The sequence below is a fragment of the Gossypium raimondii genome, chromosome 6, assembly GCF_025698545.1.
Source record: "Gossypium raimondii isolate GPD5lz chromosome 6, ASM2569854v1, whole genome shotgun sequence".
In the NCBI taxonomy this organism is placed as follows: domain Eukaryota; kingdom Viridiplantae; phylum Streptophyta; class Magnoliopsida; order Malvales; family Malvaceae; genus Gossypium; species Gossypium raimondii.
The window spans coordinates 48085189-48111107 of NC_068570.1; the positions used below are offsets into that span (position 1 = coordinate 48085189).

At 33.5% G+C, this 25919-nt stretch overlaps 1 non-coding gene across 1 annotated transcript; it reads left to right on the forward strand.

Annotated features, from left to right (window-relative positions):
* The first annotated feature begins 3916 nt into the window (after nucleotides 1–3916).
* Nucleotides 3917–4023, forward strand: LOC128042041 (small nucleolar RNA R71). Its single transcript, XR_008197249.1, has one exon. It is a non-coding gene; the product is annotated as a small nucleolar RNA R71 (small nucleolar RNA).
* Nucleotides 4024–25919: the final 21896 nt, after the last annotated feature.

Sequence of the window (25919 nt, forward strand, 5' to 3'; positions counted from 1 at the left end):
CCGTTTAAGGTCGACCCGCGTGCGACCCGACCCGTTCCAGGGAAGATCCGTGTGTTTTCAACGGAAGGGCTAATTGCACTTTTAGCCCTTCCACTTTTTTAATGATTTTCAATCAAGTTTTTTTTATTTTTTTGATTTCACCCTGTGATTTTTTTGAGACCCCAATTTAGTCCCCCGCTGGAACGACACCGTTTTGGAGAAAAAGGAAAATTTCCCTTTCGGCCCCTCATTATTCGTGCGTTCAAACCAGCCCCTCCTCTTTTATTTATTTCGAAACTACACTATTTTTTTGTTTTTATTTCAATTTAGTCCATGTTTTTAGTTATTTTATTATTTAATTAATTATTTTAATATTATTATTGCTACTAGATTACATTATTATTATCATTATTGTTATTATTTACTTATTTATGTTACCTTAATTTCAAATTTTGTTATATATACATACATTCATTTGGTTATATATGTGCATACATACGTACATAATTTTTTAATTTATTTGCATATATATATATATATATACTTATATATTATTTATACTTTATGCCTTATATATATATATGTACACATACACACATGCGTTTCTACAATACATGTATATACATGCATGTATATTTTATAACTCATACATATACATACATATAAATGTCTTTCATATTTTATAATTTCAAAGTATATATATACATACTTGTATATGTTCTTTATATTTTAAAATATATTTATATATATATATATTTAAATCTTTTACAATACATATATACATACATATGTTTCTTTTATATTTTATTTAACTTATATACATATATATGTAAATACTTATATTTTATATTTTATAATTCATATGTATATATCTCTACATACATACTTCTACTCATATATATACCTACTTATGTTTTTTACTTTATAATTTATATACATGTTTGCATAGTTATACGTATTTGAATTTTTATATGTAAATACATTCCTACATATTTTATGATTTATAATTTATATATATACGTGCATGTTTTTATTTATATATATACATACTTGTCTTGGTATATATTGATATTATTATTTATATATATTTTATTTCCGACTTTGTTACACATATATACATAGATCTTTATTTTATTTTTATTTTAGTTTTATAATTTATTTTCATTATTGATATTATTGTCTTATCTCGATATTTATTTATTTATGTGTTCATCATTATTTTCATGAAATGCTTTTAGACCCTTTTATTTACTTGTTTTTTCGTGTATAATTGATTTGTTTTATGTATCTTTTGTTGTCACTCGTATTATTTGTGTTTACGTTATCTTAGTCATTATCGTTTCGTTACGCATATTAATATTGTGGTTGTTTTTACCATCTCGTGTTAGATCAACTTTACCCGATTCATAAATCACGATTTTTTTTAAAACGAGTAACATTTTTTATTTTGGGATTTAAAAAGGTCGTATCATAACTTACGGGGTTTCGACTTTCTTGATAAATCCAAACACGATACTTTCCAAACCATAGCTTTTAAATGATCTCGGGAATTAATAAAAAAATTGTGTTCTAACTTACGGGACATGATTTCTTTTCAAAACCGAGATAATCGATTATCTTTTAAATAAATAAATTTTTGGCATTTATTCTCGTGTTGAGAATTTAAGACATTGTGTCCTAACTTACGGGATGTAATTCTTTTTCTTGATTAATGTAAAATATGCCATTTTTTCGAAAGTTTTTTAACATTTCAACAAAGGATCATATTTTGAATCTTTTTTCCAAATTTTTAATCTTCGACACTAAGACACTAATTAATCAACAAGGTACCAATTTTGGGCGTGTCGAGGGTGCTAACCCTTTCTCGTACGTAACCGACTCCCGAACCCATTTTTTGATTTTCGTAGACTAAAATCGTTGTTTTGATCAAATTAAATTGTTTATTAAAAAAATCATTTTTTGAGGTGGCCCGATCACAACTCATAAAAAAAGATTGGTGGTGACTCCTGTTTTTATTTTCAAATCTAAGTCGACCCCGTTTTGTCAAAAAAATGGTGTCAACACCTTTGATTTCGCGATTCAGTCTTTCAACTTGCCCATTAGACTGGGGGTGATAGACAGTAGCAACCTTGTGCTTTACATCATTTTTTTCAAGCAACCGCTTAAGTCATTTGTTTACAAAGTGAAAACCTTCATCACTAATAATAGCTCTTGGCGTCCCAAATCGTGTAAACACATGCTTATGTAGGAATCGCATGACTACCTTAGGATCATTTGTACGGTATGCTTTAGCTTCAACCCATTTGGATACATAGTCCACAGCAACAAAGATGTATTTGTTCTCATACGAAAAAGGAAATGGGCCTAAGAAATCAATGCCCCATACGTCGAATAATTCAATCTCCAAAATATTTGTTAAAGGCATCTCATTCCTCCTTGATATATTACTAGTCCTTTGGCATTTATCACAGTTCTTCACATAAGCATAAGTATCTTTAAATAGTGTAGGCCAAAAGAAACCTGCTTGCAAAATCTTTGCAGTAAGTGAACCATTAAAGTGTCCCCCACTTGGAGATGAATGGCAATGATACAAGATCTCAGCAATCTCACTTTCAGCTGCACACTTTCGGATTATATTATCTGCACATTGTTTAAACAAAAACGAATCCTCCCAGAGATAATACCGACTATCATGAAGGAAATTTTTTCTTTATTGGTATATCATTTCTTGAGGAATTTACTACACTCCTTTGTCAAAGCAACAATCTCATACTCACTCAGTCGTTTCTTCTTAGACAGTATATCCTTCACAAACTTCACATAATTCGGAATATTGATGTGTAACTGCTTCAGAACATCTAAAAACTTCTTGAATTGCACCTCTTGTTTCTACTTATTTTGCTGCAATCTTTGCGGATATAGAGGTGATGGAACTTTCGGTTGAACCAGACAAATTTTCTGAGTAGGTAAATCTGTATCCAAAGAAGATGTTAAAGTATCTGAATTTACTAGGTTAGGATTTACCTTATCAGTCTCTACAGATTCTGACTCTTTTGGTGTAGGAACTTCAACATCTGGTTGACTTCCCTCTTTTTCAACATGCTCATCTTCGACATCAATCAGTCGGGGTTCTAAAGTCTTACCACTACGCAATGCCACCACCTTGATATGCTCTTTACATAAATTCCTTGGATTCTCAGTATTGCTCGGCAAGGTTCTTTGCGGTCTATTACGAAGCTTTGTAGCCAACTGACCTATTTGGTTTTCCAAATTTTTTAATGCTGCTGCTTGGCTTTGGATCAAAGCATCATTCTTTGACATGTACGCTTTCAACAGGTTCTCATAACTATTTGATGCCTCAGATTGAGGTGGTTTTGGAGCTTGCTGATTAAACCTTTAAAAGTGGTTGGGTCTTTGATACAATAAGTTATTGTTCGGTCCATTTCCGTGGTTGCTCTAAGAAAAGTTAGGATAATTACGCCATGAAGGATTGTAGAAGTTGGATTGGGGTCCTTGTCCACTTCTATTTTGATATTGGTTCCCCACACAGTATACTGACTTGGGATTTGATGGAAAATTCTTAAAAGAATGACCTTTCCCACAGTACACATAAGAAACTACTTCAAACGGACTTGGTGGCTGAACTGCAGAATTATTAGTACTATTAGCGATTAACTGTTTTAACATAGAGTAAATAGACGATACCTGAGTTGATAATGAAGTGAGGGAGTTAACTTCATGAACTCCGGCTACACGTCTTCCTGAAGCTATTCGATTTGTTGGCCGTTGATAGTTATTACTCGCGATCCTCTCGATGATCTCATAAGCCTCATTATAAGACTTAGAAAAAATTGCACCATTCGTGGAAGCATCTACCATCAATCTTGTATGTGCATTGAGACCATTATTGAATGTCTCTAGCTGGATACAGTGAGGAATCCCATGATGAGGATACTTACGAAGTAACTCCTTGAATCGCTCCCAAGCCTCATACAACGACTCGTCATCCAATTGTTGGAAAGTTGTGATCTCGTTCCTTAACTTAGCATTTTTTCTAGGCAAGAAATACTTAACCAAAAATCTCTCTGCTAATTCTTGCCATGTAGATATGGAACTTGGTGGCAATGAATTGAGCCATGCTCGTGCATGATCTCGCAACGAGTACGAAAATAACTTCAACCTCAGTTCGTCTTTAGTGACACTGGCTATCTTGAGTGAATCACTCAGCTCCATAAACAATCGAAGGTGGAGATGTGGATCTTCTGTGGGCATACCAATAAATTGGCCCACTGTTTGTAGCATTTGAAACATCACTGGTTTCAATTCAAACCGGGTTACCTCAATATCTGGCCTTCTAATTCCTGGGTTTAACTTACTAAAAAGTGGCACAGCATATTGTCTGATGCATTGATCCCTATCATCAGCAATGCGGATGAGATTTCGTACATGATCGGCTTTATTACCTTGGTCTTGATTTTGATTTCAAAGGTCCATCTCGACTTGTCTTTGAGCTGTTCTTTCACATCTTCTTTGTCTGAAAGTTTGCTTAATTTCAGGGTCTACAGGGAGTAAATCGATAATTCGATATATGCTCATAAACACCTGAGAAAAAAATCAAAAAAATTAAAAAGAATAAGTTAGTAATGTTAGAAATAAATAAAATTGAAAATAAATAATTTCACGAAAAAAATGAATATGGCAACAGTTGACAATCCCCGGCAATGGCGCAAAAAACTTGTAAAGCTGGGGTTTGTGCAAGTGTACACATTCGTTATCAAGTAATAAGTAAGTATCGAGTTATCGTCTCCACAGTGATTGTATTTGTGCTAAGTCAATTAATTTATAAACTTATTTTAACAATTTGAATAGTAAAAGCGCAATATAGTTGAGAAGTGGTGATTAAAATATATTAAACTAAATGCAATGATCCCTAATGCAAATTATCCTAAGTATGCAAGCTATATGAATGAAATAGATTTTAGTAAATTAAACACAATTTACAACAATTATAACATAAATAAACTAGGAAAATTACTTTAATTAAACTCAATTTATTATCAACATGCTTAATAACATTTGGAAAAACATTCTATGGCAACTCGATCTTTCATGAGTTTGGAAACCACGTTAGGCCCTTTCAGAATCCTTTACTTAGTAAATACGTATTTTACTGATCCTTATTTTCTAATGGTTTCTTAGCATTCATGTGAGGTAACAGGGATGTGTTAGGTTTGGAACAATTTAATCACACAAATCTAAAAACTATGCAGATAACAGAGTTTGGTTAGAATTGTTATGCAGCCTACAATTCAATTGGGTTAGGATCTAAATTGAGCATGCACATTTCAATTATGCGTCCATTAGCCGTTGTCTAGTTAGGATCGCTTAGCTGATTCAGGTGTATTTCAATCAGGTATGAACGAAATGCATACTTGATTTTAATTGAAAACATGATCTATTGAGGCACAAACATTATAAGCATCAATCAAATAAATATTATTTAATCAAAATAATCATCCTAGCTTAAATAAAATTAAGCTATCATTGTTGTAAACAAGAACAAAGAACACATAGCAAACATCTTTATATTAAATTAAAGAAAAGAAAGATTAAACCCAATTCAGAGTGGCTGTCACACAAGACTCTGACTGACGAGGCTCTTTCATTCCTTTGCTTTGCTCCTTTGCTGATGGCTTTCCAAGGTGGCCGACCAAGGGTTCTTTAATAGGCTAATTTGCTAAAAATCCTTATACAAGGATGATGATAGGCATGAGGGGGAAAGATGGCTAAGAGAGTTGAGAGAAGAAAGAATGATGAATGAGTGAGGGATGATGGGATGATTGAAAAAGTGAGAAATGATCTCTTATTTATAGGTGAGGCAATGGAGCTAGTTTGCTAAAAATAGGAGTGCCCATCTTTTGAAACTTCTTCCAAGGGTGGCAGGCCATGAATTGAGGAAATGTGATTGATTTTTCCTTAATTTTTGGTCAATTTGAGTGACACAACAACTTAGGACTAAGACTCGGTCACCAGCAAATCTTGGGGAAAATCTCTGATTTCTTTAACTCTTCAAGGACCTTGTGTAATTAAACCAAAAATTGATTTATGGTCAGCCATGTGCAACCAAAAATTGGGTTGACTTGGTCCCCAATTTGGACAATTTTGCAATTAGAAGAAACTCTTAGACGTGTCCAAAAATAGTAGATAGTTTAGAGGACCAAATAATATAATTTAACCATTTTAATTAATTAATTTACTTAATTAATTAAAACCCAATTTATTAATGAAATATTTAAAATGAATTATTAAATATAAATTTATATTTTATTATCTAATTTAATCATGCATGACCCACTTTATAGCTTAAAAATATAATATGCTTAAATTAATATAAAATAAGTCATTTTATGCATGAAAACTATATAATAAAGTATAAATTCATATTTTAATAATTTTTATGTCCTAATTTCATATTTTCGCATATTTCATTAATTTATTAAATAATTACTTGGTTTCAACAACAAATTTAAGTAAAAAAGGTGATGAATTATATAGGAAAAAACCTATATATTTTTCAGTTTACAAAACCCAACACAAATGAGACACAAACAATTTGAGCTTTAAACGATCAAAGGAAGAAGAACCCACCATTAGCAGTTGGAGCGACCACGATCAATCTAGTAATTTCTTTTTTTATCTCTTTATGGGCTACACATTGAGGATAATGTGTCAACTAAAGTGTTGGGGGGGGGGTAACACAAAAAACTTTTTTATTTTCAATTTCTACATTTTTCTTTTATTTTTTCTTTTCTTTGGTGCGCTTGAGCTTTTTGAAATACAAGTGATTGGTTAGGAGCATGTACATATGTTGCTTATGTTTACAAATAAATTTGGCATGATGGTAGGTGATTTTATGTTTTTTTATTAGACTACTAAGTTTTATATGTTACACTCTACATAGGTATTAAGCAATCAATTGTACCAAATGATATAGAAAATACAAGGAAACGAGCATGCTAGTATGAATGATAAATGGTTCAATTTGAGTTTGTTTTGCTGATTAAATATGTGCATATTGAGATATTTAGGGATGACCTAAGGCATTTTCTGAAACACATCTAAATCCAAAAAGTTGACCTAATTGTATTTCACCCTTAGTTCTAATTTTTGAGCTTGTTGACACTTCTTGATGAAACTCATTACAAACCTCGAGCCTGAAAACGTTAATTTGTATTTGCCCTTTTTTCTTTGGTCCTGCACTACACAACTATAGACGTCTGGCCCTACTTATTGAGGGTTAAGTAGATGCATTACGATGGAATTTGTAAAAATAGAGTGAAATAGGAAAGATTGGTGTGATATTGGAACTATAAGTTAGCCTAATGTAAATAAAAAGAAAAATCCAAAAAGAAAATTAGTACGAGTAGAAAAAGTCCTAAACTAGCGGAAAAGCATTCATGAGTGAGATGTATTGAAAAAGAGAAAAGTCACAAAGTCACAAAATAAAGAAAAACTTGTTCACTAGTTCACAAAAACTCGTAACGCTAGTCATAGTTACTACATCATGCTATGACTTCCTAGATATGGAGAGACAAGAAAGGTGAGAGAAGGAGAAAAAAATGCGGTGAGTGGGTAAGGGTCACTAAGGGGGGAATAATAGGGATCAATATGATGTACCAAACTATTTTCGTGTTTGTAACCCTCTTGATGCTTACTATCTTTGAATTCCATACTTATCCTAAGCATTAGAACGTTACAAGCCTAAAAGTACCGTGTGACCTAAATATCCTTATACATGAATGGACCTCATACTAAACATACAAATAAATGACTATTCGTATTCTGCTCGGATAATCAAAGTACTTGTATGATTTACTGATGGATCCTTACAGGTGAGACCTTCAATGCTTGTATACTTTGTAACATACCAAACTTAGATATTTGTGGTCAAAAGTGGTAAATCAGTTATTCATCATGTTAAAGTTGTGAGTGAATGTAAAATTTATAAGTCACGTGCTCTGAAGTCAATATTTGCATCATATTTTCTCAAGGGTCGTCATTTTTATTTCTTGTTTTTATTCATGTTGCTTGAGGACAAGCAATGACTTAAGTGTGGGGGAGTTTGATCTGCCGTGATTTGGTGGAGCAAATATAACTAATTACAGCACTTTAAGAGCTTGAAAACAAATATTTTCAGTAGGTTTGAATTATGTTTTCTTAAGTTTTTAATAAGTTAATAAAATATGCAAATTGAGTCTATTTATTGACCTTAGGGGTCTAAGAAGGCCTAAAGGTGAGCTAACGCACTTTGTAAGTGTACAAGAGACCTTTAGAAGGCATATTAAACTGATACTGGTTGCTATGTCACAACACAGGATGACCGATGTCGCAACATAAGGAGCAACATGGAGAAACCTTAAGACCACATTCAATGTCATGACACTGCCTAAGGGTGTCGTGACATACCCCTGAAGATATCCCAAAAGGAGAATACTGATTGCTATGTCCTAACACAGATATTGGTGTGTCGCGACATCAACTCTGGGATAGAAATTGAATATGAAACAGGGGTGTTTTGGTCTACAAAATCAAACTTAAAGCTCAGGAATGTCAGCTAACCTAGGTTTGAGGACGACGACCATTTGAACTCTATAAATAGGCTCCGTTGGCACATGTTATAGACATCATTCACTTAGCCTAGATTTTATTTAGCAAATTTAGTTTAGTTTTTATTTCGTTTTTAGGTTTTAGAATTTATTTCACTTGTTCTTCGTTGTTCTCAAGAGATCTGAATTGTGGAAAGCATTCAAACTTTGTGGATTCGCGATTAATCTCAATACAATTAGGCTATTTCATGTACTCTATACCATCGATTTAATTATCATGATTTCTCTTTATATTGATTCTATATTGTCTATGAAAATCATAAGGAACTAATCTCTCTTTAGGGGATTAGTGAGTGGAGGTATGATCTATTGACTATTTTGTAGGTTTACTCAAAGCCCATCCGTGAACACCTTCACCAAAAGCCAGTCTGGACTATGAGGTCGGAAGATATGTAGTTCTTACTGACTCATTATGTTAGTGGAAGATTTTAAGATCCTACTACGGTAGGGACTAGTTGATTGACGAGGAGATGGGGAAAACCGAAGCGAGCTAATTACCCATAATCAATATTTGATTCATTCTCATTTTCTATCTCTTGAACTTTATTGCTTTTATGATATTTTGTTTTATTGTTATAAAAACCCCAAAAATATTTTATTTTATGTTTTCGTACTATAACTAATTTAATGTAATAATTAGATCTTTTAGTATTTAGGTTAGAATTGATCTAGCACTCGCCTCCCTTTGGTATGATCCTCGGAGTACTCACCTATTCCATTGTAAAACTATATTACAACTCGACCCATATACTTGCGAACACCACCTCGTATTTCTCTATTTTACTACAGTATTCATACTATGGACGTTAGTACATCTGAGGTAGTCAAAACCTTAAGTATATTTTCTATCTCCCTAAAATTTTTGTGTTTAAACTGATTACAATAATCTTTATATAGGCTAAACTCAAAATATTAAAGTGCTTAAATTTTTCTTGAAGTCCTTAACGTTTGAGTAGGACAAATACACCTAATTTCCTTCCAAAATGTAATTATCATGTGCAGGACTTTTTTGGGCTGCGTAGGGGATGTGTTGCAACACAGGTATGCGATGTTGCAACACAGTGGGTATGTCGTGACATAGCAGGGAACGTCTCGCGAAATCGAAGGTTGTTTCACTCCAAGACTTGTTTTCGGCTTCTATCTTCGATGTTGAGACATCAATGTTTTGGTGTCATGACATAGGCATCAATTTCGGCCCAAATATGCATATTTAGCTCTCGATTTTTCCTAGAAGGCCAAGCTATCTTGTTTATATATATATAATGTAATAAAAACTACTAAAAATCATAAATTACTACTTTAAGCATGGAAACCAAAATATATAGTAAGATGCTTTGATTTAACTACTAAACAAAGCTAAATTTATGTGTAACAAGGATTTAAATAATAGTGTAATTCATTGTAGGTCAGCAACATTGCTACCTTCCCCAATTGGAATAGTAGGATCTTTCTTTCCTTGCAAATCACACATGAGAGATCTAATATCCATAATGTGCCTAAGTTCCTTTGAAGAATCACTACACCCTCATGAAACTGAATTTGCAGCACGAACACTAGTAACACCTGCATCACTAATAACAATATCATCATTACCACTTGCTATTTCTTGAGAGCTCGCAGAACCTTCTTGACTACTTGAAGAAAAGGAAGACCACTTGCAAGGTTACAAATTACAATATGAATATAAAAAATTTATAGACTCCACTTTTTTCCCTAATAAATTTATCCCCAACTCATCAGAAGCATTGTGGGGCCAGGCAAGCTTTGTAGGAAACACGAGATAAAGATTTTCACCATTCCTAATATCATATGCTTGACAGCCATTAGGACTTAGCTCTAGAAGATAATACAAAAATGCATTTCGCACGGTGAGCAAGCTCTCTAGTTTCAACACGTGACCCTTGTACAACCTTGGGTACTGAGTAGCAACTACCTCAGAATCAAGGAATTGGCATTGTGTACAAACAATAAGTTGGATAAAATTTAGTTTGGAAATGATTTTCTTTCACAAGGAAAATTTAAAATTTTGAAAATCAACCCAATTTGTGATATTTATAGCAATAAACCTTAACCGAATCCGTACTTGTGTTTTTGACTTAGCGGATGTTTATTGTTCCTGGCTTTCAACCAAAAAATCTTCTCCTCTATTCTCGTACCACGAACTGTTTCGAATGTGGGCTCGAACCAATTGAATCGAAACATAGGACTAGAAAAATTTCTCTCTTCTTAATAGTAATCGGTAGAATTGTTATTTTGAAAAAATACATGTAATAGTAAAGAATAAATTCTCTTTATTTTTTGGCAGAAAAATAATATTTCAAAATTGTGTTAGTTGCTTCACATGTGTCATTTATTTATATGAAGAGAAAGTAGAACCCTTGTTAAGTTGCAGTGGTTTGTTTCAAACAGAAAAATATCCTACCTAGAATAGGACTAGGGTGGACGATACACCCTAGTATTCCAACTAGAGTTGCCGCCCCCTTTATGCCATAAGGGGTTTTTGGGCCTCTCTCGCATCGGGTCAAATTACGAGTACTTACTGGGCTTTTTTGACCCAGTACTCTGTAATGTGATCTAACCCAATTCAGTTTTTCTATTTCTCAAAATAAAATTTCATATTTATATATAAAATAATTTTCTCATCCCTATTTTACCCTTAAAAAAATTGGACAATTTTACCTTTTGTAAAATTTTGACCATTTTTCCCCAGGTAATATTTCGAGAAAAAAATGTTCAATATTTCGCAACTCAACATGTTCACTATGAATGAATGGTTTATTTTCATTTTCGGGCTTCAAAACAGTCCAAAAATATAAACTTATTATTTTGATCATTTTTTAAGAAATCCATCTAGGATTGCAAATGGATTATTTCCATTTCCATTTCCATTTTTTGAAACTTACATTCATTTCCAAATGATTCCATTTCAACATTTCACATTTCCTATTCATTTCGTTCATTTATATTCAAACACGTAATTCATTTCTGGTTTCAACAAGCTAGCGAAGGGACCAATTGGGCATGTGTAGTCAAGGCTCAAATGATTTATAATTAAGTTTATGCTTTTCGCCTATTAATTTTAAACTTATTTAGTCATGAAGTCATTCCATTATAGTATCGTGGCTGAGCTCTCCTCAACGACATACCATTACTAAAACAACTACTCAGTGCTCGTCCAATGACCATGTCATAAGTGTGTTACCCTCATAGTATATCCTTGATCTCTTTGGGATAATATCTGGTCTCCCAATATGATCCTATTTTATCTTATGGCAACCATTACAATTTTTTTCATGAAAAGTCAATCACTATCAAATAATGATCAAGTCATCCATCACAAACACGAACAACCCCTGGCCACGTTTACTTTTCATCAACCATGTAATGCCAATGAGAGGATATAATTTACCCATTTTTTGGGCAATGAATTCCATTGTTGTGAATGACACTACAGACTACAGAAGTCGTACACCTAACATACTAGTTCTTGATTCCTTATCTATTTGAACTTAGGCTTTTACTTACATCAAAGTGTACAAGTCACGCATACATAGTCCGCCATCCACTCAGGATTCAGGAATGCCACACTATGAACGTCACAAGTGAATAAATCCATAAACAGATTCAGGGTCTATTTTTCTTAGGTCCTACCCGATGTATTTTTAGTCCATTCAATCACATCTGTCTCTATATTCCGGGAGTCATCCACTCCGATGCCCAAGACAAGGCATCTCCCCAATTGGACTTGATAGTTGACATATTAGTCTTTTAATCGGTTTACTCATTTCTGATTAGACTAAGGACATGTTTAGGTTCATCTACTAATACAACCCATCTTTCTAAACTCCTATCCGACTACCAGTTAGTGTTAGTTAAACATTTAGACAACTAATGAGAAAATTTCTTTCTGGTTTGCTTTACATGCAAAAACCATGTGAGGAAGATATACAATATATTAATGTAATTTATGAATAATTTTATTAACCAATTTTTTTGAAAAAATTACAAGTGTACTTAGATGAAAATACTAAAGTTAGGGTACAAGATCCAACATATCGGTACTTGAAAGGGTCCAGGCAATAGGGAAACCAAAGTGATCACCGAATTTTCACTTCACTCATATATATTTTGAACGGTTAATCCAAAGGTTAGATGACCAATTCTGTATGATCAATTCAAATCAATCTTAAGGACAAAAGTATGCCATCCCTAATGAATTGTCCCGGTTCAAAACCTTCAGCTGATAAATACTTTGAATAATGAGCAATAAGAGAGGCTCATCGTGAAGACAGTAGTCAATGAAGTACACAATTGATATAGAAAAAGAAAAATTGGTGAGTTGTCCCAATGCAATCCTATACTTTTGAAGGACAATGCAGAAAAATAGGTGAAGAGGAAGATGGAAGCCTGCTTCCAAAAGATGTAAAGGTAGCAGAAAACCCTTTTCAGTCTCACTTAATTTCTTTACACCCTCAACAATAAGAAAATCAAAAGTAAAGTACGACGAAATCATTTCCCAAATAGAAAGATGCAAAACCATCTCTTCCTTTTTTGTGGTACATCGATACGCATTGCCCTCTATAAATGCGCAAGCCCCGTGACGCTTACTTCAACTACTACCTTTACCCTCCGTCCCAAACCCACGGCCTCGACTACTACGGGTGCTGCAACCATCACCCCTATTGCCCCAACCCATCCTATCCCTAGCCTTATTATATAAACAAATTCAAGATGAAAAATAGCAGCTGAATGGCTTACTTATGAACAAACGATTTCCCCTTTCCACCAAAGGCTGTGATATCCCTAAGTCAAAATTTTCCTAAATCATAGAAAGAGACGGACATATATGTCAAAATCGAAGAATGAGAAGAAAAATGGGAAACAAAAATAACCAATGAAGTAATTAGAGAATAAAATAAAAGGAAGAAGAAATACGGAAACAAGATATTCAGAAGATAATCTAGGGTTTGTGGAAAATTTCCTTTTAAAGGAAAAGATCTGATTCAAATTCACTCATTTAAATTTAAAACACCAACAATTATATTACATCTGTAGCCCTCTATCACGAAGCAAAGCTTACTCTGTAGGATTTCAGTTAAAATTTCCACAACAAGCCTCAATTACAATATTCATACATGAAAGTCAGTCTCAAAAAGGTCACTTTATAACCCTTCTTCAACCAAGTAGGGAAAAATTGTTATAGAATACTTCAGAACACGAAATCTGACATATTATAATACCTCTAAAGCTCGACCCATCTCGCGGGCTCACCAATATCACGCTACCACCTTGCATGCCTCGCGAAATACACTTATGCCCCTACAAGATCCGTACACCACCAATGTCCCACCTCGCTACTTTGCGAAATCACTGATATCACGCCGAGACCTCATGAAATACACTTTGCCTCACCACTTTACAAGATCGCCTTGAAAAATAAGAATGGGAGAGATCATGTGTGAGCATGAGAAATACCTATTGAGGTGGTCCTCAGACAATTTGATCCCATCAGACCTCACAGCCTTGCGAGGTGGGGGTGTGCGATGTTCGTTCCCCAGGATGATACATTTCTACCAAAGGGATTGTTTAAGGGTACTTATTGAGGCTAAAGGGGGAACTTGACCGCCTTCAAACATACCTGTATCTAGAGTGTGAATATTGCAACTAAAGATAGATATTTAAAGTAGTGTCTGCAAGTATACGGTTAGGTTGTAATATAGTTACAATGAAATAGGTAAGTACTCCGAGGATTTACCCAAGGCAGGTGAGTACTAACTGAAATTTAACCTAAACGCAAATGAATATAACTAGCACTTTAAATAAATCATATTAAGAAAATATATAAATAGGATATTTTTGGGTTTTTATAATAAAGAAAATAAAATTATCAAAAGTAAAGTGAATTTTAGGTGTCTGAATTTTAACTTAATCAAATTTAAGCATGGGTGATTAGCTCGCTTTAGTGATCATAACTAATTCCTATTTTAGGTTTCTACTCAATCAACTAGTTACTAACCTAGCAAGATCTCTCAATCTTCCACTAAACCAACAAGTTGACATGAACTACTTACCTCTCGACCTCACAGCCTAAACTGATTTGGGGCTAAGGTGTTCACGAATAGACCATACCAATTTTGGGTCAATTCTCATCTAAATGACTTCCTAGGGTCATCAAGACTAAGGTTTAAGTTCTTCCTCTTCCAAACAGCTAATCTGCTAAGAAAAAAAATCACAAATTCAATTATTTGTCATACATACTAGCATGCTCATTTCCCTATATTATCTATATCAATTGGTATATTCAATTACTCAATACTTATTTACAGTGTAATATATAGAACTTAGTAATTTAATAATAAAAAATTTAGAGTCATTTACTATCATGCCAAATTTATAGAAAACACGATCAACCTATGTACATGCTCCTAACCAATCATTTGTATTTCTACAAGCTCAAGCACACATTTGACAATAAGAATTAAAAGAAAATTATAGAAATTAAAAACAATTTTCCTATGTTACTCCCACACATGCTATAAATAACACATTGTCCTCAATGTATAGTCTTGAAAAGATAAGGAAAGAAGTTACTCGATTGATCGTGACATTGCAATAGTCTAATTGTGGGTTCTTCTAGCCCTAAACATATCATGCTTCTATCATGCGGGGTTCTTACACAGAAATTTATTAAAGTACAAACTTATAAAATTCTAATATTTCTCTAAATTTGAACAAATTAATTACAATATCCTAAAAAAATTCAACTATACTTTCAATGAATTGTCCTAACGTATATGTGTATCAGCCTAACATATACTTTTACAGATTTTTATTTTATTTTAGTTTTTTGAAGGAAATAAAAAAATTCCTTATTCATCTCTCTCTTGGAGTCCGTACTTTCTCATCTCTTCCTTTTGCCTTCTGTGAAATATTACAAATTTTTTGTATAGTTCATCTCCTAATAATTTCTTTGGAGGGTTCATCTCTTTGTCTAGTCAATCCATGGGTACACTTGCTCTTTTGCATAATTCCGTTATTAAATGTGGAAAGAATGTTCCTTTGGATTGATTCCTTACACACTTAATCATAATCTGATAAATCCAAGTACCAATACATATCTGCTTCTTTTAAAAGATTTCATATACTAGAATAGCTTGTATCTGGCTGATATTAGATATATCTTATATGAGCCAAATTCTTGAACATACGAACTTCTTCCAGATTTTTGCTCTTGGAGTCATTAGTGCTTGATTGAATGTTTATGGCATCGTTGTTCCGGGTTGATACATCCATTCTTCTTTTCCTTCTGTTAAAAATCTCACATCTTCTTTCATGTCTATGTTCTTGAATTGTTTGAGATATGTTTTGAACATATAATCATGGTAATAATAAAGAGCATCATAAAATATAAAAATACTTTTTTTTATTACCAGAATGTTGACTCCTCTGACTTTGACATGTGTTCGCATCTCATAATATGTTCTTTTTGCTTCTCTTTCTTTTAACATGAGATAAAATTCCTATACAATGGGTATTACTGTTGGTTTATCAGGTGATAAATAAAAGTTAGTCCATTCACGTTTAGTTGCGATCTCCCAAACTCCTCTACAATTCCTTATCAAAGGTTCAAACCCCTGTTCTTCAACGAATTTGTAGGGTTGCAATTGTTGTATGTATTTGTCTATGTTGCTTTCCTGAAATTCAATAGATGTATTCATGATGTTATACAAAAATTTGTAACTACTTAAACATGGATTTACTTCAGTATTTCTTTCTGTGGTTATTGAACTTCTTGAACGACTAATGAAGAAATCCTGCCATTTTCACATAGTCATAAAAAAGGGGGAGATTTTTGTAGCCTACTAACTCTTAGAGGAGGATGAAAATAAGAATGAGGGTTAAATTTATGTTAGGGATGCTATTTATAAAGAATTATAAATTAATAAGTTCTAAATCTACTGAAACTCTATTACAAATACGTGTGAAGTTAGTAATTTCGAGCTGCAGATTATGTAGAGGTGTACGACATCCCCTGTTGGTGTCACGGCATCGAAGGCATGTTGCCTATGCTGAATTTTGTTCAATGTCACGACATGTTGAACTAATGTTGCGACATGGAGAGTAGTTTCTGCCGCAATTTCTTGTTACCTCCGGATCCTTGTTTATCTCACTTTCTTTATTTGTTTCCCATTCTTTCTCTATAATTTATTGTTTTTCAAATTAACCTCATAGAACCTTACATTGTAATGATTGAGTGTCAATTACTTCTTTTGTTTTTTTGCCAAAGTAATGTTTTACTCTCTGTCCGTTGATAATAAAAGTTTGCCCTTCGTTTCCCATAAGTTCTATTAGTATATGGGCCTGCCCACCTTGATTTTAAGTTTCTAGGAAAGAATTTTAGCCTTGAATTAAAAAATATTACATTTTGGCCTAGTGCGAACTCTCGTTTCCTTATTTTAGCGTCATCTAGAGTTTGCTTCTTTCTTTATATAGTTTACTGTTCTCATAAGCCATAAATTGGAATTCTTCCATCTTTTGCAACTGAAATAGTATTTCTTTCTTAGCTAATTCTGAGTCCAAATTCAATTCTTTTGTTGCCTAGTATGCTTCTTTCTCTAGTTCGACCGGTAAATGACAATTTTTCTTGTCAACTAGTTTGTAAGGGGACATGCCTAATAGGGTTTTGTATGATGTTCTATAGGCCCATAGTGCATCATCTAATCTTGCTACTCAATATTTCCTATCTGAATTTACCATATTCTCCAAAATTTGCTTAATGTCTGGATTAGACACCTCTGCTTGCCCATTGGCTTGTGGGTGGTATGTTGTTGTCATTCGGTGTCTTACGTTGTATTTGGCTAAAGCTGCTTTAAACTATTTACTATAGAAGTAGGATCATTCATCACTTACCAAAGCACAATGTGTTTCAATTCTAGCAAAGATGTTTCTCCTCAGGAATCTAACTACAGCTTTTGTGTCATTCATAGGTAAAGCTACTCCTTCAACCCATTTAGAGACATAATCAACAGCCAGTGAGATGTACTGATTACCAAAAGAACTTGGAAAATGTCTCATGAAATCAATTCCCCAAACATAAAATATCTCTACTTCAATTATCCCTATTTATGTGATTTCATCTATTTTTTGATATATTTCCACTCCTTTGGCATCTATCACATCCCTACATGAATTCATAAGCATCTTTGTTCATAATTGGCTAGCAAAATCCCGATTGTAATATTTTCTAGGTAGTTCTTTTTCCTTCGAAATGTCCACCACATGGTGATGTATGACACCCCTAGAAAATATCTTTTCTTTCTTCTTCTGCCACACATCTTCGAACTAACTGATATGTGCATTGTTGAAATACATGCGAATCTTCCCAAATATTTTTCGCTTCATACATAATCCTCTTCTTTTGCTATCATTATGCTTTTGTTGGAAAAAATTCCTTAACAATGTAATTTACAAAGTCCTCATACCATGGCATTTTAGTATTCCTATACCCAGGCTTATGTATATCTACCCTGAATAGCTATTCATCTATAAAGGTCTATTTGATGTCTTCAAAATTTTCTCTTCCACTTCATTTTCTATATTGGACAAGAGATCTGCAATTTGATTTTCTATGTCTTTTCTATCCATTATCCACAAATCAAATTCTTAAAGTAACAATACCCGCCTCATTAGTCTGGGTTTTGTTTCTTTCTTTTTCATGACATATTTCAATATGGAGTGATCAATGTAGACATAGACTCTATTTGCCATTAAGTGAGGATGAAATTTTTCATAGGTGAAAATAATAACAAGCATTTCTTTTTCAGTAGTATTATAATTGCACTGTGCTGAGTTGAGTGTCTTACTTATATAGTGAATAGTGCAAAAGATGTTTCTCTTATGCTAGCACTGCTCCTTGATCTACCGTAATTCAATGTAGTAGATTAAACTAGTTTTCACATTTAAGGGGCTTGAATACAAGCATTTTTGTTATGTTTTAATTTAGTTTCTTTAGTTTTTTTTTTAAAATTTAATAAAATGTGCACATTGACTCTTTTATTAAACCTTAAAGGCCGAATAAGGCCTAAAGGAGAGTTATCATATTTTGTGAGTGTGTAGGAGACCATTAGAGGGCATTTTGGGTTAATACTGGATGCTATGTCGCAACATGGGGGATCAGATGTCGCAACATAGAAAGCATAATAAAGAAAGCGAGAAACTGCCTTTAATGTCGCGGCACAGGTTGAAGGTGTTGTGACATACCCCTGAAGATGTTTACAAAGGGACATGCTGGTAGCTATGTCCCAACACAAGTCCTAGTGTGTCGCGACATCAAATCTGTGACAAGAATAAAACACGAAGCAGGGGTGTTTTGATCTGCACTGTAATAACCTATTTTCAGTGATGTTAGAAACAGTGGTTTCGGTACCACAATTCTGATGAGTGAATTACTATTTTATTAATTATTTAATGACTACAAGATTATATTAAGGTTTCATTAGAGTTTCGTTAAGAAATTTTGTTTTTTAATTAGTTAATTAAGTGAAAAGGACTAAATTGTAAAACGTGTAAAAGTTGAGTTCTATTAGTTAAAAGGGCTAAAAGACCATGGAAAGGAAACTAAAGGACTTGAATGGTAAATATACCATTTCATGAATTAGTGGATGTGCATGGCATGGTTTTATTGAAATTTTGTTAGTTTTTAAAGGTTAAAATGGTAATTAAGTAATTAAAACCTAAACTAAATAAAACAAAATTGTTTCATCTTCCTTATTCATCATTATAAACTAATTTTAGCCATTAAAGGAGGAGGAGAGTTTGACCAAGCTTGTTTCCCTTGCACGGTATAGTTTTGTGCCCCGTTTTTAATGATTTTTATGTTTTCGAGTTCGTTTTAGCTTAATCTAGCTAGCCCAGGGGTTAATTTGAAAAAAATTTAAAATTTGAGGGAGTTACCATGAATTCATTTGAATGAGTTTTTCTGTTAGTTGATAGATTATGAGTTTTTGTTGGAAAATAATCAAGTTTTGTTAAGTGATTTTTGATAAATTTTGTAATTAGGGATTAAATTGTTAAAAGTATAAATTCTAGGGTTTTATTATGAAACTATGGTTGATATGGGTTGTATCAAGGTACCTTGCATCTATAGCTAACATGGTTTTAGGTTAAAATGGTTAGATTTTAAGTTATAAGCTTACAGACTAAATTGTGAAAAGTTAAAACGTTAGGGGCAAATTGTTAATTTTGCATAAATATGAAAAATGGATTAAATTGAATACTAGAAGTATTTAATTGATTTAAATTACCTATTTAGATCAAGATAAACCATGTTCGGACTTAGATCGAGGAAAAGCTAAAGCTTCGGACTAGTTCGATTAGACTACTACGCCTTAATTGTCGAGGTAAGTTCGTATGAACTATAACCGTGTATATGCTAGTTAAATTGAATATCTATTATGTTTTTTTGATATAAATGAACTTATATATATACAAATATATCAATGATATGATGAATTGAAGGATATCAAGTCCTGGTTGAACCTTAGGAATTCTTAGGATACAAATCACATGTCATTAGGGATTTCATCTTTCGGGTGCTGGTCTTGAATTTCCTATCGATGGCTGGGGTCTTATATTTGCTGTAGATTTTCTATAGCTCGTGTGAGTAGCATCATGTAGTTTACATTCCGACCCACAACTCGTGAGCAGGCTCATTTCACAGCTCGTGTGAGTAATTATATAAATGAAAGGTTACGATTATATGTAAAGGCACACTTCGTGTAATCTTTCTCAAGTATCCGGTGTAATTCTAGATGGTCTAACGAGTTTGAAAAGGAAACAAAATGGTAAGTGTTCAAATGTAATGTATCATGGACTTATGAAAAGGATTTATGAACTAAATGATATGATTACATGTGTAAATTTACTTATTTATGGATGAATTCATTTGAACCTTGTACAAGAGTACTAACTTCTGAATTTGGTGATGTTGTATAGGCTTGAGACACTAGCGTGTGACACAACCATGTAAGACATACAGCTTGGCGACATGACCGTGTGTCATCTGAGGATTTCTTAAGGTTCAATTCAGTGAGTTACACGACCTAGCACACGACCTGGCACATTGGCTGGGACATGGCCGTGTGTCCTTGGTTCGAATGTTACATGGCCTAGGGCTATGTCACACAGCTTGGTTACACGGCCGTGTGACCCTTGTTTCAAATTTTTTCAAATTTTTTCCTAAACTTCCTATTTTGTTTCAATTTAGTCTCGAATTGTTTCTAAGCTATTTTTAGGGCCTCGAGGGCTCGACTTAGGGATTGTATGCATGTGAATGAATGATTTATAATATATTTTAATTTAGTGAATGTTATAATGTTTAAATGTTTTTGATTGTATTGTAATGATTCGTAACCCTAATCTGACGATGGAGACGGGTTAACGCTATTACATGCACGATCAAACTTTAAGCTTGGGAATGTTAACTACCCTAGGGCTAAGGACGACGGCTACCTAAAGGCTATAAATAGACCTCTCTGGCACACATTATGGACACCATTCCATTAGCTTAGATTCTTTCTTTAGGTTTAGATTCTTTCTCTTACTTTCTTAGGTTTTTATAATTTTAGTTTATTTGTTTTCTCTAAGAGATCTGACTGTAAATGAGATCAATTTCTGTGGATTCACTCTATTCATCAATATCAATTTGCAAGCCATGAGGAATGAGGAACTACTCCTTTATAGGGGATTAGCAAGTTGAGGCATGATCTCTTAACTGTTTTGTAGGGGTACTCAACAAATCAATTTTTTGGAAAAGGATGAACGTGAAACAAACCCTATGCTTGACAATCCTAGGAAGTTATCAAGGTGGGAATTAACCCAAAATTTAGTATTGCTCATTCGTCAACACCTTTACCTCAAGTCAGCCTAGACTGTGAGGTCAGAAGATAAGTGGTTCTTACTGACTCGTTATGTTAGTGGAATATCGAAAGATCCTACTAGGGTAGCGATTAGTTGGTTGACAAGGAACCCGAGACGACGGTTAATTGGGATTGCCGAAGCAAGTTGATCACCCATTCTCAGATTCAATTCATTTTATCTATCTCTATCTCTTGCAATTTTAATTCTTTTTTTATGTTATTTTATTTTATTATTTTACAAACCCTAAACTCATTTCTTATTTTACTCTCGTACTGTAGCTTACTTAAAAGTATTAATTAGATATTTAATTGTTTAGGTTAAGATTGTTTTAGTACTCGCCTCCCTAGGGTATGATCCTCGGAGTACTCGCCTACTTCGCTGTAAAATCTATATTACATTTCTAGTTATATACTTGTAGATATCACCTTGTAACTCTCTATTATATTATAATATTCACACGCTAGATTTTAGTACGTCCCGAGGCGATCACTCCTACATGATAATCACTAGCATCGTACATTATAATAAAAGGTTCTAACCAATCAAAAGTAATGATTATAGGTGCATAATTAAGTTTTTCTTTTATTACCTTGAACACTTTAATACAATCTTGATCGAATATAAAAGGCATTTCTTTATGAAAAATTTGATTCAATGGTTTAGAGATATGAGCAAAATCTTTTATATACTACTTGTAAAACCCAATATGTCCTAAGAAATTTCTTACTCCCCCACTGAACTGTTGTGGGATTAGGAAGATTTTTTATGACTTTAATCTTTGGTTTGTCCACTTTCAAACCTCTTCTTGATATTTGATGTCCAAAAACCAATCCTTCTTTTACCATAAAATGACAATTTTCCTAGCTAAGCGCCAGATTGGTTTCTTCGTATCTTTGTAAGACATTCTCAAAGTTATCTAAACATTCTCGAAAAGAATCTCCATATATTGAGAAGTCGTCCATGAATACATCCAGACCTTCTTCCAGTATATCAGCAAAGATGGAAATCATGCATCTCATAAATGTTGCAGAGGCATTGCATAACCCGAATGGCATTCGTTTAAAAGAATATGTGCCAAAAGGACATGTAAATGTAGTTTTTCTTGATCATCTAGATGTATTGGGATTTAGTGATATCTGGAATCTCCAACAAGGAAACAATGGTACTCTTTTCCAGCCAATCGATCCAACATATGATCAATAGAAGGAAAAGGAAAATGATCCTTTTTTGTCGCATAGTTTAGCTTTTTGTAATTAATTCATATCTTCCAACCAGTGACTGTCCTATTTGGAATTAACTCATTCTTATCATTCTCAACCACTGTTAACCCTCCTTTTTTAGGACACATTGTGTAGGGCTAACCCATTCATTGTTAGAAACTGCGTAGACAATACCCGCGTGCAACCATTTGAGTAATTCCTTTTTCACCACTTCTTTCATAGCCAGGTTTAGTCAACACTGTGCATCTACCACTGGTTTTTTTCCTTCTTCTAATCTGATCTTGTGTTGGCATAGTGCATGATTAATTCCCTTAATATCAGCGATAATCTATCCAATGGCTTTTTTGTATGTTTTAAAAACACTCAATAATGCTTCTTCTTTCTTAGAATCTAATCATGTAGCTATAATTATGGGTAATGTGTTTTGCTAAATACACATACTTCAAATGTTTTGGTAATGGTTTCAATTCTAGTTCAGGTGGTTTAACAATGGAAGAAACCAATTTTTTGTATTGGAAATTATTTGTTCTAGTTGTTCTCTACTTTTACGCCACCAATCAAGTTGCAAAGCTATCTCTTTATTTTCTTGATCAGCATCATTTAATTTTTCCTCGTCTGATTCATATTTATTTTGTTCAACAGAATCTCCCATAGTTAACCCTAGGTTATTGTAGCTTTGTTCTTTTGGCGTAGATTCTACCATTTTTGTATGTTCTAATTCCCGATGTATGTCCCAAGTAAATTCATTATCACTAAAATTTTCAAATAATTCCATAACTTCTCTTCTTATTTTCTTCCAAATTTTCGTCTATTATGGCCATCCAATCCATCATAAAAATGCTGGATTTGAATTGCAAACTGTATACCTCCTCTTAATATTGACCTAATGATGGCTTTAAATCTTTCCCTAGCTTTTCCCCATATTTCAACACCCCTTTGTTTAAATTTTAATAATTTTTTTGTAAGTACTAATTACATCGGCAAGACCCGACGAAGGAATAACTACACAAAGTCAATCCATGTAGTGATTGTATCTGGTAGGAGTACATCAAACCAGACTTTTTCCTGTCCACCTAATGCAAATGGAATTAGTAATAATTTAATGGCTTCTTTTAAGACACCAGGATATGTGAAACTGCTACATATATGTTCGAATTGCCGAAGAAAAGCTACGGAATCCTCTTTTGTATAATCATTAAACCTAATATTAGAAGAAATCCATGTTAATAATGATGGATTCAATTCAAAATGAGGACTATGGATCATGAGATGCGTGATACTAGGTCGCAACTAACTCATATCAAAAGGAAATGCTCCTAACACCTTCATCATGTTGTTAAAGGTTTAGTTATCAAACTATAGCACTCAGATTTTAATTTGTCAACTTCCTTTGTGAGTTGTTTCCTGTTTCACCGAGAGAGCCTATTTATTAGTCTTCTTGGATAAGTGATTAGCTTTATAAATAACTCTTATACCCTGAAATGAGAAATACATAAAAGAAAAGTGTTAGTAAGGATAAAATTAAAAATTGTATCTATCATTTATAATTTTCCTAATTATTCTATTAGAACGTAAAAATTAAAATCAATTTAGTAGCGTTGCTTCCCCGGCAATGGAACCAACAACTTGATAGCCTCCACATGTATCAGTGTCTAGAGCTTAAATACTGCAACTAAAGATAGAGACTTGAAGTGGTGTCCGCAAGTATACAGGTCAGGTTGAAATATAGTTACAATGAAGTAGGTAAGTACTCCGAGGATCGTACCCAAGGGAGGCGAGTACTAAATTAATTTAACCTAAATGCAAATAAAGATATAAATAGAAGATTTTTAGGTTTTTATAATAAAGGAAATAAAAATAGAAAAAGTAAAGTGAACTTCAGGGGTATGAATTCTAACTTAATCAAATCTAAGCATGGGTGATTAGCTTACTTTGGTGATCATAACTATTTCCTATTTTAGATTTATACTTAATCAATTAGTCGCTACCCTAGCATGATCTTTTGATCTTCCACTAAACCAATGAGTTGACAAGAGTTACTTATCTCTCGACCTTACAGCCCAGATTGATTTAGGGCTAAGGTGTTCACGGATAGGCCATACCAATTTTGGGTTAATTCCTACCTAAATGACTTTCTAGGGTTGTCAAGCCTAGGTTTTAAGTTCTTCATTTCCCCAAAACAACTTATTCACTAAGAAAACCTTACATAGTAATTAATAATCACACCTCCATTCACTAATCCCCCATAAAAGTTTTAGTTTCTCATAGTTCTCGTGAACACAATAAACTTGATAATAAAGATAAACATAAATAATGAATCAAGAGAAAGGGTTAAGAGAATCCTAAATTGTATTGATTGAAGTGAAGAATCCACAATAGTTTGATCACGGTTACAACCCATGTTTTACAAAGAACACAAAGTAGAAAAGAACTGAAAATAAAACTAAGGCCTAAAAGAAAGAAAAACTAAAATTACCTAGAAACCTTAAAGTATGAAAAGTTGTCCTTAAACAAGTGTTTTAAGAGCCTATTTTAGAGTAAGGGTTGTTGTCGTCCTCAACCCTAGTTCAACTGACGTTCTCGTATTTAATTTCCATTATGCAGACCAAAATGCCCCTGGCTCATAAGTGATTCCCATACAAGGCTGATTTCATAACACCTTAGTCCCTGTGTCACAACATTAAAGGCAGTTTCCATGGTTTAGGGGTAGCTTCAGAGGTGTGTCGTGAAATCCCTTGGTTTTGTCATGACGCCCAAGGTAGTATAACAATTCTAGCATTCTGCTCCCTATGTTACGACATCAAACTTCCCGTGTTGCATCACAACGACCATCTTTAAGTTCCTATGCCATTGAATAGTCTCATGCGCACTTACTAAGTACGTTAGCTCGCTTTAGACCTCATTCGGCCCCTAAGGTCAGTAAAAGAGTTAAAATGCACTTTTAATTGAATTTAACTAAACTGCAAAAACATAACTAAAACATACTAAAATTGCTAGTTTTCAAGCTCCTCAAGTACAAAAACTAGTTTAATCTATTACACCGAATTACGACAGATCAAAGCTAGTCATATGCATGGCACCAAGTTGGGAAAACGTGTCATATGAATGGCACCTAGTTGACCCCTAGCACTTCACA